Here is a 20545-nt window from a genome sequence, read left to right as displayed (position 1 = left end):
AAAAGTATTTTTACAGGTCAACCTTATATTTGCCTATTTTTTATTCTGTCAGAAGTTTACTGTTTTGAGTAAAATTTCAAATGAATTGGATAACCTAAAAATTCCATCAACTGATCTGTTTAAATGTAGGTCAAACGTTGACTATTTACATATCAAATAGGGTGCACTGATTCTGAACTATTGAAAAGCTTCTATAATAATTGATCATTATTTCAGTAATTTTTTATCTATTATTTTTACTAAACTGTAAAAATGGGATTTAAGATATAGTAGACGTTGCACTATACTTTAAAGTAATCTATAATTATTAAAAAATCTACAGTCAATACAATTAATTCAAGTATTTTTTTGTAGAAATTTAAAAATGTGAACTTATCACTTAGGTATCGTATGTGAATTACGTAGGAGGTGGAACCATTACATTCTCTCGAAGCACTATAAAGAAATTTCCGGAAACTAAAAAGTCAACAACAACTCAAAATGTCAAGAAAAATATAAAATTTTGATTTTTAGTGTTTCTGGGGATGAAACATACTACCAGTTTAAATATTTGCACTTATTTCTGGAACACCCTGTATAAAAGCAAGCAGTGATACTTGAAATTCTATTTTCTCTTTATTGTTTTCATATCATTATCGCAATTTATCCCTAAATTTCATGTCATTGACTTTGATGAGTCAGTTAAGAATTGCATATTTTTATTAAGTAAATGCAAGATTTGCAAATTTATAACAGAGTTAGAATGGTATATTTCATCTATTAAAATTTGTGATAAAACAATTTGCTTTTATAGAATATTCTCAGTTAACAAATTTATCTCAATACGGATCTGTATAATATTCATTTAGCATGTTCTTATAATTGTATATGTATAGGTATTTAATTTAAATACTGCTTATTCCCGATTATATCTACTTGTATGTAATGACATATCCGTTACTTTCTTCAGAATTAAAGAATGATAATATATATTTAGCTGCATTTCTCCCTATTTCGCCAATTATGTCAATTTGATAAGTCGTATTTTTTAGTTGTACAGAAATACTAAGAAAGCAATCTTATATCTTTATAATCATACATTAGAGATCGACATAATTTGATTAAGCATTTTGCAGATATAGAGGTCAAACGCACTGACAATCAGGTCGCAGCGATCAGCATTCGGTTTAATGGTATTACTACAGGTCGTGTACATGACATCGAGGTGGCGAGTCATCAACTCGAGGGAGGAGGGTCATGGTCAGGTCCTCACAGTAGGAATTGATCTCAAATCCAAGGAGGCAATAGAGAAAGAGGGACATATCCTCTATTATAGATACGGGACAACACCGGTATCAGGTCTAAGGATAGACCAAGTTAAAGAGGTGGAGAAAATGGAGACAGATCCTCCAGCATCCATCTCAAGGGTTCCTCAACCGGAGGCAAGCTCCTCGACTGTGAAGGGCGGCACGGAGGGCGGGAAGAACTGTTGTCAGGAGGATGGGAAATACCCTGTCCCCTCTACAACAGAGGTATGATGGGTTATAGACTGTGTGATGACTCAAGGAAGGGGGGCACACACACAATAGATCTTTAAGGTCGCAGTGATTAACCTCCCCTCTTACTCATTCTACATTCTACATTACTACTGGTCGATTTCAAGAGTGCCTATAATCGGATGCATACAATTTTTTGGTCAAAGATCAGCACTTCACATATTAAGTGGCTGCAATTTCTTTTTTCATTTTAATCGATATAGTTACCTCAACAAAAAGTTAGCTAAGGCTCTCATTGTGTTTGGAACAAAAAGACTGCGTGATGAAATAAATAGTGCCAAAAGAAAATGCTGGAAAAATATTTGTGATGAAGTTGACTGTGATATATTTGGGAATGGATGTAAAATTATTATGAAAGGGATGATCTGCTTTCCACCTCAATCAATCTCTCCATGATAGCAATGGAGGAAGTGGTAAAAAATCTATTCCTTGACCACAAATCTGTAATATTTAAGTGCTGTGATATAGATAAGTTTGAATGTTTTACAAAGGATGTTTTACTTGTGTTATGTTAGAGAATAACCTTTAACCCTTAACTACTGAAGCAGTTGGTGTTATTGGTCATCCCTCCTATCCACTTATTAGCTCATGAACGAGCGGATAGATACAAGAGAGAGCTCAAACAAATAGCCAGGAAAACTGTGGTGGAGAAGTGGCAGGATCAGTGGGATAAAGGAAAATATGGAAGATGGACCCGAAGACTTATACCCAACATTGAAAAATGGATTGACAGACCATATGGTGAAGTGGACACCTGACACAAATGCTGTCTGGACACGGGTGCTTCCGAAAATACATCTATAAGATTCGCGGGCAAGCTCTGAGTCATGTTTATTTTGTAGTGAAATAGGCGATGGTGAGCATGTATTCTATTATCCCAGATGGAAGGATGAGAGAGATAATTTTAAGAAAGAGAGTGGACTGGATTTCACTGAAACGGACATGATGAGAAGCCTTGAGGGAGGTGAATTATTTAGGAAAACAGCAAACAGATGTTAAATAATTTACTAAATAGAAAAGAAGAGAAACAACGCCACATGGCGTAGGCCATTAGTAGGTCTGCCCTACTATTAATTATATTTCTTGATCGATGACAACATACTCATTTTAGAATTGTACTGAAATCAAATTCGAATTTGTGACACTTGAGAATCAAAATAGGATATACCAAATTGCTATTTAGAACAACAGAACACGTCTCCTCCGTACTTCAATATTCTACATATATTACGTATTGCGAATATTAAATTCCCATAAACATATTTAAGACAAACCCTGAGAGAAATTTCAGCATAAAAGGAAAGAACGTGTATTGCGTTTATAAAATCGACTCAAGCATTATATACTTCTACATATATTCGCATATATTTTGCGTCGTCTTAGTAAATGGAAAAGGGTTATTTGCCATAAACACGTTCAAAAACATCGAAAATTCATCGGAGCGAAAGACGATCTTGCAGCACAACTTTTCCATTCAACTATTATATGCGCGCCATTATCAATAGTGGTTTTCTTTGAGCTTCAGCGTCAAGTGTATCTCCTCTATCTCTCTTCAAGTATACTTCAATAATTTTGAACGAACGACAGGAATAGGATAAAATCTAAAATATTTGCATTTCGGGTTCAGTTTATGCACAAGCGGTGATATAAATCATTACATTACTCGCCGTTATAACTTTTTAATTTTTATAAATAAAAAAAACAAATTTTGTAAGTTGTGTAAATCATTGACGTATTTAGATAGTTTGGTCACTTCCTTTTTCATCGGAAATGAGTGCAGCTTACCCAACTTACCACTACCTACCCCAGCATCCTTCAGGCAGAAATCTACGTTATCGAAAGATGCGTAAAATTTATCTTTATCTTTTCCGATAGTCAAGCAGCACTAAACGCGATCAACTCAGAAACCATCAATTGGAAGTTGGTCAAAGAATGCATAGAGAAACTCAATAAAAAAAGCAAAGAAAATAAAGTCCTCCTACTCTGGGTGCCTGCTCGCCAAGGGATAGCAAGCAATAAAAAAGCAATATGATCCAACTAGAAAAGGAGGGAACACTCCACTAACTGAGCCAGAACCGTTCTGCTTCCCGAGTGGAAACCAACTTAAAGCAGAACTGAAGAACCTGGAAGACTCCATTCGAAACCTGGACGAAGTGTCCTCCACCGGTCTAAGACACTCGAAAAAGTTCTTCAGAACTTGCGATCGAAAAAAATAAGATTTTCTTTGATTTAAGTAAAAACAATCTTTGGATTATCATGGGGTTTCTAGCAGGACACTGCTTCCTCAACGAACACCTCAGTAGGCTGAAGCTGAGAAACAACGGCGAGTGCAGATTCTGAGGAGAAAATGGGGAAACACTAGAACACCTTATCACTGAATGCGCCGAGACGACGACGATTCGTGCTGTGAACTTCGGTACGGCTGATGTCGAAGATGGATATGATAGCTATAACTCGTTATAACTCAAGAAAGGAGAACACACAATAGATCTGTAAGCCCTTTGGCACACTGTGCGTTTTTGCGGTTGCCGCAGAAACGCAGAGATTGCGACAACACATGCTTTTATATGAGACATGGCACACTATGCGTTTTTGCTGCAACACCGGCGCTGTGTGTATTGTATATGGTTGGTGCGGCGGCAATTAAAACGGATGCGTTTCAACAGCACCGCAAAAAGGCGCAGTGTGCCACCAGGCTAAGGTAGCGGTGATTAACTCCCCTCCTAAACATTCTACATCCTACATGGTTCCCTAGGTATTTTTTTACTTTATATCATAGAAAATTACATTCTGATTGGAATGACACATCACATGTCAACTTTTGACATCTTCACTTAAAAATGGTGGTTGAAATTTAAATCTAGACTGCCATGGCTGTGTTATTTATTTAATAACTTGATTAATTTTTAATCAAGTAGTTTTGGTAAAATAGTGAACCTCTAATGTTGTTCGTGTCTTTCCTGGCTTATTAAAAGATGCTTATATCATATTTTTAATCATAACTCATTTTTTTAACAGGACGAGGGTGCCTCATTAGCATATTTGGAAATGGCATTTTTTACGAATAATTTGGTACCACATGCACAGTATTTCGAGATTTCGAGTCAAATTCTTGTTAAATTTACAGGAAAAAAATCTATATTTAAATTTATAATTGTAAATACCTAAGGGGGTAAGTGCCAAATTTTTCAATATTAAGTTATTACGTTAGAAACATAATAAATACCATGCTGCATGTCCTAACAAACGTTAAAAGTGCCAAGCGAAAGCGTCTGTTGTTTATGTATATTATATGTATTTTAAAAGATACACACACCGGAAAAGTCTAGGAATATTACAATTTTATCCAGCCATCGTCAGTAATTTTATTATTTGCATTTCTGATATAATAAAATTAAAATAAACAAATAGTTTACAGGACGTATTGGAAATAAAAATGCGAAATTTACCGAATTTTTCAAATTTACCTTCATTTTTATTGAACTCCAAAAAATACACACATTTTTTTTATTCTAAACTGTGAATTAAAAAAAAAAAGATAAAACCATTTTTACTTAATAAAGAGTATGGCCTCCTCTACTGTTCATTACAGCCCTACATCGTCTCTCCATGCTCCTGATCAGGTTGTCGATCTCTTCTTGAGGTACAGCCTGCCACGCTGCATTCACGGCCCGAACAAGATCCCTACGAGTTTCACGAGGCATACCAATTCTCAAAATTCTTCTTTGGACCGCGTCCCATACGTGCTCGATGGGGTTGAGGTCAGCAGATTGTGCCGGCCAGGGTAAGATGTTTAATTGATCAGCATTGATAAACTCACTTACCACTCTGGCTGTATGAGGCCGTGCATTGTCATGCATGAGAATGAAGTTTCTCCCAAAATCGTTGGCATATGGTAACACGACAGGCTCAAGAATTAAATCACGATATGTGATTCCTGTTAGAAACCTTTCAAGAAAAACGAGATCGGTTTTTCGGCCTAATTGGACTGCTCCCCAGACCATAACTGTTCCACCTTGATAAGGGTGCACTTCCTGAACATGATCCAACCGAATAAGATTTCCCGGTTCTCTCCATACCCTAAGCCTTCTCGAATCCGGATGTAATCCAAAGCGTGACTCATCCGTGAAGAGAACATTGGCCCAATGTTCATTCGACCACTGAACATGATCTTGAGCCCACAAATATTGTACCTCTCGATTTCCTCTCGTTAAGGGTTGAGCTCTCCAGGGGCGTCTGCTTCTTAAGTTGACCTCTCTTAATCTATTGCGAACAGTGTCAGGACTAACGGTTACATTATGTGTTTCCTGGAGAATTAAACTAAGCTCTGGTGCTGTAAGAGTCGGTCGGCGTGGAGCATTTAATTGTAAAAAATGATCTTGCTGAGGGGTAGTAATGCGATGTCGCCCTGTGTGCCTTTCAGCAACATCACCACTTTCACGGTAGCGTGCACTTAATCGCGATATTACACTTTGCGTTGTATTTAAAGCTCTAGCTACGTCGATTTGGCGCATTACAGCTTCGAGCATACCCATGGCCCTTAGCATTTCGTCTCTGTTAAGATGTCTACGATCTATAATGTCGTTTAATACTAAACAGAGTTATTTGAATGAATTCTGGTCAGTTCACAAAAACTTAGCATAGTCAAGTTATCATAAAAACATAGCCAGTACAGGTTAAATTCGAACAATTGATGCTAGGTGATATTTATACATTTGACATATAATTCACAAACACTTCTGCAAATATCCCAAATTTAGAAATAACTAGTGTGACTACTTCGTTTCAATCAAAGTAGAAAGAATCGGCCTACAAATATGTGGTTGTTTATTCAAAACATTTATTTTTAACTTTAATAAAATTATATCCCTAGATTTTTCCGGTGTGTGTATTTTAAACATTTATTAGTTTGAGTTCTACTGTGTTTTTCTCATTTATCTCGAAAAAATAATTTTGGCACTTATATACCCCCTTAAGTATTTCCACTCTTCAATTGAGGCGTCAAGTTGCAAAACCCCTCCGGTGAAATAGGAAGTGAACGAAACTAATATTTAAATATGTCAATCAACCCTCATTTATGTCATATACTACACACAATAGATCTGTAAGGACAACCAGTAAATCTGTAAACCTCGCAGTGATTAATCCTCCTCCCATGTCACATACTAATCTACCAATTCTCGTTTTTTTATATTAAAAAATATAAAAAGTTATAGGGGTGAGCTACTTTTGAAAAACACCCGGTATTTAGGAAGGTTTCTTCCTTTTGCATTTTTAGTAAAACGCCAATAACACTATATATTTTTAATTTCTTTTTTAAAGTTTTACTCTATAACGTAGTATTTTTAATGTATTTTCGTACGTATTAATAGAAAAAAAATCAATTTTTCAATTTTATCTCCGAAGGTTTCCAATTAAATATTTAGGTTACATTAAAAGTTGCCCGTTCTTCTTGCCAGGTGTCCAGATGCTAATTGCCATTTGAGGGATTTGACTCTGTGGATGACATCTATTACCTGGGTCTTTTGTCGTATCCACTCTATTCTTTTACGGTCTCTCTTAGTTATTCCCGGCATATTTCGCTCCATTGAACGTTGTGTGATCTGCAGTTTCCTTATGATGTCCGTTTTAAATGTCCAGGCTTCGCATGCCTAGGTCGTGACTGGTAGTACACATTGTTTGTATGTTTTCTTCTTTAGATATAGTGGCATTCTTGATTTGAATATGATAGAGTTCTTTCCATAAGTACTCCACGCTAACTTAATTCTTCTGTTGATTTCTGATAGTAGAGATTCTGAGCCGTGTATTAGTTATCCCAAATATATATGTATAATAATATTCTTCTAATATATATATACACATCGGGACAGGTCAACTCTGTGTATAGGATTTTAACGTGTAAGACAGTGATGTAGGCAGCTTAATGGCAAATCAAATGTATTAAAAAGAGAAAAAAGTTGGGTGGGTATGGGTGGGAACATTTCTTCTGAGCGGTATTGCCAGATTTTGCATCAAAATTTGAAACCGCATAAGTAGACGTTCAAAAAAATGTGGCATCTAGGGTTGAAAAAAACGGCGTCAGCGATGACTATGAAAAATAAAGATCGCTGTCAATTTGTGTGTAAAATTTTATGGAGAATGTCACCGACCGTTATTTTCAAGCCATTCTGGACGCCGTTTTTTTCGACCATACGGTATTTCTAGGTATGGAATTATGTCTCTAATATGTAGTTAGGTAATTTTTTCCATTTGCCTATTGTTAATTATAACGTCGTCAAACTATAAAATTTGCTATATTTTTTACTTAAATTTTTTTAGTAATATCAGAACATGTTTTGAATAGTTTAATTAGTAATAAAGCTACTAACATGTTCAGTTATTTTTTTTTCTATAAAGCTTTTTTGATAAAAAAATGAGTATACCTAGCAGGTATACTCATTTTTTTGAGACGTTAAATTGCCTGAGATTGCTTTAGACGTTAAATTGCCTGAGAAATTACGATCGATGCCATTTACCATCCACTTTTACACAATAAAATGCCATCGATCGTAATTTCAAAAGCAGAAAACTTGCCGCGGTTTTTTCCAATGCAATAGGCGGTGGGGAGAAAATTACAGATTCCTGTATTATATTAACGACTAACGACATTATTAATCGCATGTACACAAAGCATGTACACTATTAGAAATCGATCTAATTTCTAATAGTATCGAGCTTTTAAAATTCGAGAAAGTGATCGGAGGTTGTGTTTAAAATGTTGTGAAATGTTCGTTAGTGCATATTTCTGTGTCGGTAATCGGTATCGGTATAGGCAAATCGCGATGGAGTATACAAATCCGGAGAAGGTGGATATGCTAAGAGCATAGGTACTTTCTGACAGGGGAAAGCGCTGTAGAAGCTCGGAGACTTTATTCCGAAGAGTACCCGAATAGACAAATCCCTAATGCTCGAACCTTTGTAAGTATGGTTCAGCATTTGAGGGATTCGGAAAAGCAACGAAGAATTGCTGCAAAACGTTAAAAATTCCATGCTCAGAAGAAGGAGAGCATCTATTGGAAATGGAGGTCGTCATTTTGAACAATTATTATAATAGCATGCAGTCAAGAAGCGAAGGGTATACCGGGTGGTGCATCATCGTTGGAAATATAGGATATCCCATGCAAATTTTGAACTGTCGAGATATCGGATCCCCTTATGCAAATTTGTAATGTATCTTTAAAAACCATTTACGATTTAGCTCTAAAATTAATAGGGGAGCCAATATTTCCACAGTTGAAAATTTGCATAGTGTTGTTAAGTATTGTAGTGAAGTGATGTTATTAAGTGTAGTGTTATGTGCAATTTTAAGAGTGGTAAAATGGAAAAAAAAGAAAGCTCTGCAGTTGTATCTCTCTGCTATAGGGATATCTTGTTTATTTGGTAAGTTTTTTTTTCTTTTAGTTTATTTTGTGGAATGTGGAAAGTAGGGCTACTGGCGATCACCCACTTAAAAAAAGTAACGCACCTCTGCAGAACCACTTGGGTGGTGTGGGATTTTGCAAGTACTTTCTAAGTCTTTCTAGTCGATGTGGCAACAGCGGGCGGCGAACAAGCCGAGATCCGCGAGATTCCCCGGCGGCTCTCAAAATGTCGCAATTTTTTTTTAAAACTTTCAAAGTTAAATAACTCGGTTATTTTCAATTTATTTTAAAAATGGTAAAGAGAAAATATGTTTCTTTTGGCCAGATCTACCACCCCTTAAAATATCTGCACTCATTTCTGGGACACCCTGTATAATAATATTCTTCTAATATATATACATATATATATATATATATATATATATATATATATATATATATATATATATATATATATATATATATATATATATATATATATATATATATATATATATATATATATATATATATATATATATATATATATATATATATATATATAATAATATTCTTCTAATATTTCCAGTGTTGTGTTATTTATTAGAGTGTCTTTTATTTCCACTAGTTCGTTGTAAATTATTTTAGTTTTTGCTAAATTCATGTTATTATTATTTTAATCATAATAACATTCATTATCATTCATTGTTAATATGACGAAAATATTAATAATTTAATCAAATAATTTAATTATGATTTAAATGTTATAAATCAATTTCATTAAAAGTAAATATTCAAACCAACTATAATTAATACGGATTAAGGTTTGACATTTCCTGCTTGTTTAAATAAAGTTGAAAAAAGTAATTTGTTGCATATAAAATTTTTGTATGCAACAAATTAAAATAAAAATAAATATTGCGTCAAAGTATCTTCAAAACGAGGTATAATTTATTTTTATTTATAATAAAATTTTATTGCCTATTTTAATTTAAATGGCGGGTTCATTTTTGCCATAGTGCTGAATCTTTTGGCTGAACAAGATAATTAATATTTAATTTTTAATATATGTATTAAACCAGGCATATTTTTAAATTACAATAGAGCTTTATATATGTATATTTATTCGATTTTATTATATATTTGATACAAATAATTGCTATATTAATTTTTACTTTTTAATAAAGTAGGTGGATTTTGTTTTAAATATTTATATAGGCTATAAATTCGCCGGAAATTTAAAAGAAATATATTAGTTAGAAAAATACAATTAATTTAAAATTTAAATTAAAGTTTTTGCAATGAAATTTTTAATAATATTTAAAACAAATTTTTGGGAAGACCGATAATAAATTGGAGAAAATTAATTATTTTATGGATTCGATGATGATGATATCCTATCGTATCACATCACTACTTCTACCAAACTATTTAAACGCATGGCGCAATAAAATATTGCATATAATCTTCGAGTATGTCTAATGGAAAATACAATGTTAGATCAATAAAAAAATCTATTGAAATCGAATTGTTTCATTCGTTTTTAAAAACTTTTTTATACAATCAGATGCAAAAAAAACGCAACAGAGAAATATTTGTTCAATTAAAGTGTTATATTTCTGTATATTTCTAGCCCAATTTTTACGAATTTTTTAGCAAGCTGTACATAATAATTATATCAACTTTAATTCGTAAACTATGTTTTTTATAATCTTTATTATTTCGCATATTATACAGTGTTAATCGAGGAGTTGTTTTTTTGCCCTAACTTTAAAACACCCTGTGCAATAATTTCGTATTTAAATTTTCCTAAAACATAATTTTACAGTCAGAACCATAACTTCTGAGCATTTTGTTTTTTGATTCATGTCAATACATGCTTTGGTTCATTTTTAAGACCGAAATGAACTGATTACAATTATAATTATAATTTTTCAATTATAATTACTTTTTGATGTAATTTTTTGATATGACGAGATGGTTTTGGAAACTATCGTCATAACGTTATATTATGCTGCATTGGATACTGAGTACTAAATTAAAAAAAAAACGTTTAATACCAAGGATACAGTCCTGATTTTCATAAACATTAATAACGATAACAGAACTACCGATATTTAAGAAAACATCTGTAATAATCAAGTATACAAACAGAAAAAAAATGTAAAAAATACCCTAATACTTTGTATTGCCTCAATAAGCTACTATAACTGTCTGTATACGTTCTTTCATACTGACATTGAGGCTGCATATATCATATTGTTCGAAGTTCATTTAATGAAGTTGGTACCGCTTCGCGACCTCTAACAAGGTGACCAACTTTCTAAAGTATAAAATCGGGATATTTTAACGAAAATCTTGAAAAAAGATAAATAGTAGGTACTTTAATTAGTAATTTGTCTTAATACATACGAGTACATACATCTACTCTACATTCAGGTTAGGCCTTAACTTTAATTATTAACGTTCATAAACTAAAATAAAAATTCTTACATTAAATAAATACAATATACCCTGCACTTTTTACTTGAATTTGTATTTTGATTGAGAACTAAGGGAATTTAATGCCATTTCATTATCAAGTAAAACCTTCTAAACATGTTACACAGTTAACACAGTCCGCAGCAGTTGTCGACTGTTTCGGTAGACGATATTTTATTATTTTATAGTCAGAATTCAAAACCAAAAAAACTCTTGTGCGTAGGAATCTCGAAATCTTTGACACCTGTCGGCCGAGATGAATATTGCTTTCCTATTTTGTCGTAAAATGGCATGGCGGCAATTTAGTGAGGTTTTTGCAACCGAATCTTAAAATTCAGAAATCTTAGTTCCGGTCTGGTCCGCCCGAGAGCGCAAGAAACGGACAATCGGACAATTTAATTTGCAGTGTTGTCACTGTTTTTGAAAATCCTTTGAATTCGTGACAACTGGTACAAATAAGAACCCAAACAGGACATTCCGGGACGCATTTTTATTTCTGTACGACTTATCGAAAACTGGAACCTGTCCCGGCCAAATCGGGACGGTTGGTCACCTTGCCTCTAACCCTCCTGCCAAGGATTTCCCAAACGTCGAACAATTCATAGTGGTTTATAGTTCACAATAATGTCCAAAGCCGCCATGTCATATTGAAAAAAACTTCAAAAAGAACTGATAATTGAAAAAATTGCAAATTGTTGATGGCGAGTTCATTTGGCCCTTAAAAAATTAACCAAGGCATTTATTGACATAATCCAAAAAGCAAAATGCTTTTTGGATTATGTCAATAAATGCCTTGGTTAGTTTTTTAAAAAATTAGGGTAAAAAACAACCCCTCGATTAACCCTTTATAATATGCCAAATACTAAAGTTTATAAAAAAAAACTGAGTTTACAAATTAAAGTTGATTTGGTTTGATATAGCTTGCCAAAAAATTCATGAAAATAAAGCTAAAGATAACAGAAATATAACACTTTAAATTTGACCAAAAATTTCTCCGTTGCATTTTTATGCATCTAAGTGTATAATCCAAATTTTCAATTTCAATAATCCTATCACCGGTTGTGGTGCTATTCTCTTCGCCGGAAAGTGAGTTACCGTTAGCGGCTAGACAGCTAACTTTTAATCCATAAGAATATTACGAGATTTTTTCATTTTTTCCCTCCATTGTAAGTTTAATGATAACTTTTATAGTTAAAAGATAAAGTTTGTAACACTTCTAGAAGTATCTTAGAATTTTGATGTCGAAGTTAAAGAAGTTTTTGAGTAGCACTAATTCATAATCCTCGAATTATTGTTGTTACGACAAACGCCATATCCAAACTACTTCCATTTAAATCCCAAATAACTTATGAAAAGGAATACAAAAATTTTCAAAAATGGAAGCGATTAAAAAACGTGCGAGAAGAAATAAAGTTTTTAACTTATCCTCGCTGTTAAAGTATCATTTATTTTATTCTACCCTTGCGGTTAACCCTTAAATACTAACATATCAAAATAGTCGCGTCTATACTAACAGACCGTCTGAGAGACGCATTAAAAAAATACATATTTTATTTGTGTGTAACAGATTTTTTGTAAGTGGAGTGAATCATTAGCATTAAAACTACAGGAAAAAAATATCTCATGCTTATATTATGCGAACATGTTTTATATATTTGAAATAAATGTACTAATTTCGAATTTTTGACATATCTTTGTTTCTCATGGAGAAAGAAAAAAAAACGAAAGGAAAGTGAAAAAATGTAATTATTTTTATATTTAGCGTATAAAAACCTATCTATTAAGCACAAAAAAGCAAAAGAAAATATAAAGAATAAAAAAATGACAATGCCTAAAGATGGGCTTGTTCCCTACACACTTTTTTGCGTATTCCAAACAAATTGTTCTCCTCACTTTCTTCGATATTAGTCTACTGATCATTCACATCCATATTTTCATCATCTATCACAAAACATACACAGCTACATACAATTAGATATTAGTTAAAACCCGTTTTTTAGCTTCTAATTCGAATTCAGAATTATGATCGCTCTCTATGGCAAAATTTTCGCCACATTCGGATTTTATGTCACAATTTTGCTATTATCGCTGCCAGTCTCTTCAAACCACTTTAGAAGAGTATCCTTGCTCGCCATACTTCACATGTTATGAGCTACTAGTTGTTTGATTCATTCCACAAATTAAAAAAAAAACTTACGTTAACGCTAACACTCCGTCTGTCAGACGGCATCGACAGTTTGAACTAAAATATTTCGAAAACTACACACTTTCGCAAATTGCCTTGCCGGTCTTTAACTTGTTTTGATGCGTATTGAAATTACATAGTTGGATGATAATTAGAAGCGGAGAGGAGGGGAGATGTTATATGTCCAGCTAGTCCGTTGCGTCTGTGAGACGGGGTGTTAGTACTTAAGGGTTAAAGTACTATTTTATCTACTATTTTTGATAGATATCTTAACAGTTGCTATGGAAAAAAATAAACTTTTTCAATGGCATTGTCTATTATTTTATTACGTTCACAGCTTTGATTTTTTACCTAAATTTAGTCCTTTTTTTAATTTTAATTTATTTTTGTAACTTAAAAATTAAAGACTTTACTAAAAAAAAGAAAAACACTTTATTGTGTTGGAGAAATGTTAATTGTAGTTACTTATTACATATCCTTCTATTGACGCCACGCTACGCCGCTGGTACTGTGAAATAAGGCCAGATTAGCAAAATACATAATATGGAGCACGTATATTTTATTGAAAAATAGGTATCAAATTTACAAGTCAATTTCATACAACACAGCAATGAATCGCATCTGTATAGAGAAAAGTACACATTGTCGAAATATTTCCAAGAAATATTTCGACGAATCCGAGTGAAAACGTATATACCTCCTTTTGTTTCTTTGTTTCCGATATTTATGTGAGCGCAAAGGTTTTCGCTTTAGATTCATACATGGTGAGTTACAAACTTGGAATTAAATTCAATAAATTAAGATATTTAATTCATAATTTTAAATTCATATATTTTTTTTTGATGCAAGAAAAGTTTACGTATATGTTTGCTTTACGTCTCTAATTCCAGCAAACTCTTACTTACAGATGTATAAAGTTACTCATGCACGCCAAATTTCAAATGTTTATTTCCTGGCAATTAAAAGATATTTAGCAAAATATTAGCATTATCTAAAACAGCGTACACACTATCCCAGAAACAATTCGAAACATGTCAAGGTCGCATTTCGTCGCCCAACTTTGAACGCATTTCGATTTATTTCCAGTTGTCTTGACCTACTTCGGTTTGCCTCGACCTACTTTCGATCCTTAAAAGCGCCTGAAAACTACTCGTGAGGAGGGCGAGGGGGGATTTTTTTAGCGTTTTTTGTTGCCTCGTTCAATTTTGTTTTGTTTTGAGCTATTTCCAAAACGTGGCGGTATCTGTACCGGAGGCAAAGGATTTTTTTTCATAAATCTCAGTGAAATAAGTAAATCTACACGTTTCTAAAATAGCTATTGTTACGATGATATGTTAATTGCGTCTCGTTTTATGTTATATTGATATATATTCCACAGAATTAATATTTGAACACGCGTTTATTATATGTATGGTAGATATTTAGGAACAAAACTTTTCACTTAAACTGCAGGAATATGATTACAATATTTCTATGATTTAATTTTATTATAATTAATTAGTATATAAAATTGTATATATGTTTGTTTACGGCCTTAATTGACTAATATAACAGTAGTATTGCTTCATGAGTAATACTGGTAATATTATCAATATATCCTCTTGTGAAAATTATTAATTGAACCGATGTCAATAAAAGTATGGTCCTCGCACATTATTTAAAAGCAATGTTCTTTTATTGTTCTTAATAAAAATCTGCAAACAATATTTTTATTAGCACTCAGGATGGTTTGATATAAATCCATTCAACTAATATTTATTATGCAGGAGATTTAAACAATTAAAACTAGAAAAACAAAACCAAATTTGTACACTAAACTTTGCTAGAGACAACAGTATAAATGTTACTTTACCATAACCAGAAATAATAAACAATTAGACGATTTTTTAAATAATTTTGAGTATATTTTGTCCATGAGGCACAATACCGTGGATTATAAGCCGATAAATTGTAGACCACTAGTCAGTCACTGTTTTATATGTTTTTTACTATATTGTAATTAATAATATTAGACAATGATTAAAACTAAATATTCTTGTGTAGCCTTTGAGTAACAGTTTTTCATTGTTTACTTATTTTTCTGATGCCAGAACAACGTTTGACCTTGATTGCCTCGTGCTATTTCACAAAATAGCACGATAAATATAAGCCCTTATTATACAAATTAGTTCCAACGTTTCCTGAAATTGATCCAGACGCGTCGTGATTGGTTTGTTTGATTTTTATTGTTAATCTGGGTTAACAATAAAAAACAATCAACCAATCACGGCGTGTCTCGATCAATAACCCAGATTAACAATAAAAATCAAACAACCAATCACGGCGCGTCTCGATCAATTTCAGGAAACGTGGAAACTAATTTTTATCACACGGGCTTATATTAAATTTATCGTATTATTTTCAGAAATGTTTTGCGAAATGTTTCACGAAATATTTCCAGAATTATTTCGTAAAACATTTCGGGGATAGTGTAGCAGCTGTTTCATACTAAAGTGTAAAGTAAAGTAAAGTAAAGTAAAGTAAAGATTTCAGTTAACGTCTCCTTTATGCTGCCAGGGCTAATCTGGACGGGGCCTACTTTGTTTACGTGGAATCCGAACCATGGTCCTCGGCCATATCATGGTCAATGGCCTACCGACTTGGCAAGTGTCTAAATCAACTCTTACTCACGATATATCCGATCTCATCCGGCCTCGAACCTGCGTGAATGAGCAATGTGTGTCAATAGATTTTACACTTTTGCCTTTTTTGGACAACAGCACGATACAGAGTTTCGAACCGGTCACCCGTCCATCTATTAGTATCGCCTTACGTCCCTTAACTTCGATGTTCTAATGGGAACCGGTGTTTCGACGTAGCTGGACCGTTGCCTTATACTAAAGTGTGGAATTGTGTGTATGTGTGGATCTAAATATATTGAAAAATATATCACTACACGTAGATATATTCCTAATGAGTCATATCAGAGTTGGTAATATGGCTAGTTTAAATTTCTTATTTCATAGATTACTTAGTTTTCCACCTACCAACGAAATATATAAAATAAAAATAAATTTTATTAGGAACGTAGCTGTCTCTAATGGATATTTTCCTTCATTAGTCGATAAAATAATTTGAAAACGTATGTATAAGTTTGCGATTTCAGCAAATTCCACCTGTACTTAAAAAGTCGGGTATTTATGAAATTTCATGTAAAGATTGTAATCAGAAATATGTAGGGTAAACTAGAAGTTCAATATTAACTAGATTTAAAGATCATAATATGGCTCAGATAATAATGGTAGACCTGATAAATCTTGCGTTGCTCAACATATTGTTGATAAAGAATATTGTACAGATATTATTAATTTAAAATTTATGAAACAAGTCTCAAATTACACGACATTAGATGCATATGAGTTTGTCAAAACTAATAAATGTAAAGATAGTATCAACAGAGATATTACCCTAGTTTTTGTAATTAATTGTCACGGTCGGTTAGTTTGACTCGCTTGGCTAGTTTGCCACACCTACTCGGTGCCAACTGAGCGCCTATATAAACGCTCAACTTTGTTGTAGATATTAGTTTAGTTTTAATCATCTACTAATGATACTAATCTGGTTAGAAAAAGACGCGACCAGTGTCAAAATAAATTATTTAGTTTATTAATGAATCAGTGTTTTATTTTGATAAGCCGTATAATAAAATATTACAGTAAAAGAGCTCAATTTAAAGCACTAATCAACGTTTAAGAACAATATATATAAATCAAATATCTTTGACATACTCCGTTTATTTTAAGTTAGAGAATCACCCTATATAGGTACACACGTATGGAAACGAAATTATGCGCAAAAATAAATTCTTCTTGTCATTCCGAAGCGGATATTACAATATAAATTTTGCTTTATGTCCATGTCGAACCTACCCTGCCTAATGGCTTGTTTGTAGGAAAGGGAATAAAAGCTGTAAAAAACGGGTCGGCCTCAGCGATTTTTAAACGTTCTCTATGCTGTACTATATTATGATAGTAGAATTGATCTTTTAATAAATGGCAGTCCTTTGCAATAAATTACACCTTTTTGTTTGTTAAATCTAGATGTTCGAAATATATAAAAGGTAACGAAAATACAGGTCTTATTTTAAATACAGCCTCTTTCAGAATCAGCCTACCGGCTTACTATTATTTTCGTTGAGCTCTGCGAGCGTACAGAAAATTCAACATAAATTCAAATTAAAAAAAAAATAAAATATTTCACGAATGCACATCGTAATATTTAGTACGCGAGCTAGCAATGTCGAGAAAACAAGTATTTTAAGAAATCTGGTTCTTTGATATATCTTTTACTATGCTCTGCCGGTAAACCTTGCGTTCACTACTGCACATTGAAAGAAGATCCTATATTTTTTATTAGTCCTTTAAATTCTAGTATTCTAAATAAACCGAACGAGTCTCCATCCCATTCAGCACATCAAATCACATTTACGATGTGTCTACATTATTAGATGTAGACACAGGGTGATACAATTCCCCCGATGCAAATATACTATGTTTAAACATTGTAGGTCAACACGTATGCACAAAGGTTAAAAGTCCGCCTCACACAAAATGTATCCACAGTATAGCATTTACGTATACACAAAGTAAGGGATACACAGTGTGCCATAGAATACACAGTGCTTGTGTATTACGTTTAAAATATGTTTACACATTGCAGTTGTGACTACCGCGTGTATACGTATGTATTTTGCTTCGTATATACATCTTGTGCTAGATAAAACTACTTCTTATGAACGAATTTAAAAAATAATACAAGTTTTGATGCCTAACTTTTCGTTCTTTTTAAGAAATACTTATTCAATGATACCAATTATATCTTTTTAGACCGAAAATTAGGAATGCAAAACTTTACATTTTCCAAAAGTATCTCGATCGTAACTTCAAGAGAAGTAGCCTTAAAATTGTTCCATTTTTGTTTTGTATTAAATGTACCATTTTTCTTCCATAAAATGGATTAAGTGGTTAAAAAATAAAATTCTTATATTTCTTTATATCATGGAACGCAATAGCGCAAATAACACAATAATAATAATTATTTACACTGCAGAGACCAGAAGTAAGAAAACACTGTAAAAGAACAGAATTTGTATCAAAATATATTAAAAATATAAGTACCTAGTATAACAACATACTAAAATAGTAAACACTGGTATATCGCCACGATTTGGTGGACCTCGTTTAGTCATTTTTTTCTCCTCTTTTCCCTCCAAGCAGTTCGTTTATTAGCATACTCATTCATCGAGCACTCTGTTGGACTTTGTTGCATTTTATTTCCAGATTAACAATCTCACCCTTAAATTTTATATGAAACTGATTATTGAATATTAAACATATCTGTGTATATTGATCCATCAATAACTTACCGAAAATCAGTGTAAGAAGTTCTTTGAAGTGTTTAAATCTTTCTTTCTCTAGTCCATTTAGATTTTTATTATTTCCAAATTAAAAAAAATTATATTGCAGAGCTAACTTAGCTAACCTCTTTATCATTATATGAGAATATTTGGAGTTTTATAGGAGTCATTCATTGGAGTCAAAATTTGGTAAATTGGGTATCGAGTAAGGGAAGAGTCGCTGCTATAATATTAATAATACTCTTAGGAAGGTGTATCAAAGTAATTAAAAACTTGTACTTACCTTAAAATCTCTTTTAAACTACACACAAACAGAACATTTATATAGAGCTTCCGATTGATAAAACAATAATGGCTGCTAACACATACCACTCCTAGAAAGGAGAAAGGAAAGAGGACACATAGGATACACTTGGTCGGGGTGTCTACGCTGAGGCTATTCGCGCGTGCGCACACCTTCATTTTATGCTAGAATGTAGACACAACAGTACACTATTACAAAGTGTCTATATAGATATTTATATTATGTGTATTCGTCACATTTTTACAAGGTGTGTACTATAGGCACAATTATGACACGAAGTATCACACATACATATGACTTATACATTGTATGTCTCATATACCGACGTCAGATTTCATCATTTTAATAATTATTTGTTACGTTACAAAAAACTCTTTAGAATCTTGAGTGCATACGGTATACAACTAGTAAACACTGTATCGCACAATTCTATCAATATAAACCTGCGTGTATCTCATATGTATATGTTAGAACTAGATGATCACTTAGGTTCACTTTAACATATGTTGTTTCTCATGTGTCTTCCTTGTAGAAACGTAATTTCATGTGGACGTGCTATATGGTATAGCGCAACGCAACAAAAAGTTTCGCCCACGAAGCTAGGAGTCCGAGTATTAATATAATAATGTGTGTAGTAATGTTATAATGGGTGATTAAAAAAAATATATATTTAATACTTTACTATAGAATATGAACGAAAATAAAATAAAAAAGCTTTATACCCCGCGTCGGTCTAGAACGGACTCCACCCTTCTTAGGCGAAACATCTGCGCGCTGCGCTATGGAGACTTCTTCGATTTATATTCAATACTAAAATTAACGTATTAAATAAAAAAAATATATAACATCTTCTTCCGATGCGCAGTAGTGAACGCAACGTGTATTGGCAACCAGACGGCCTCATGCTGTTCCAGAGAGCATAGCAAAAGATCCAGCTTTCTTACGCAAAGCAAAGAGCCACCTTTCTAAAATTACTTTCTCGAAAACGTTGCCAGTTCTTAGGATAATTGCTACATTTTTTACTTTGACTTTTAACAAGTGTTAAAATTCGTAATTCTTACAGAATCAAAAATATAAAATTTTCACTTCAAATACATAATAAATATACAAGTATATTTTATATCCACATTATTGAAGTAAAACTTGTTTACGCGCGCTGGGAGTAAAAATTCAAGGCCGTGACACACCAGCTAGTGGTAACGAGAAGAGGTAACGATGGAAAAACTGGTAAGCCAACGAGGAAGTTCAGATGGGTCTAAGGAGCAT

Source organism: Sitophilus oryzae, unplaced genomic scaffold, assembly GCF_002938485.1.
Source record: "Sitophilus oryzae breed Bouriz unplaced genomic scaffold, Soryzae_2.0 scaffold_1559_pilon_pilon, whole genome shotgun sequence".
NCBI classification, from domain to species: domain Eukaryota; kingdom Metazoa; phylum Arthropoda; class Insecta; order Coleoptera; family Curculionidae; genus Sitophilus; species Sitophilus oryzae.
This window is presented reverse-complemented; position numbering follows the sequence as displayed.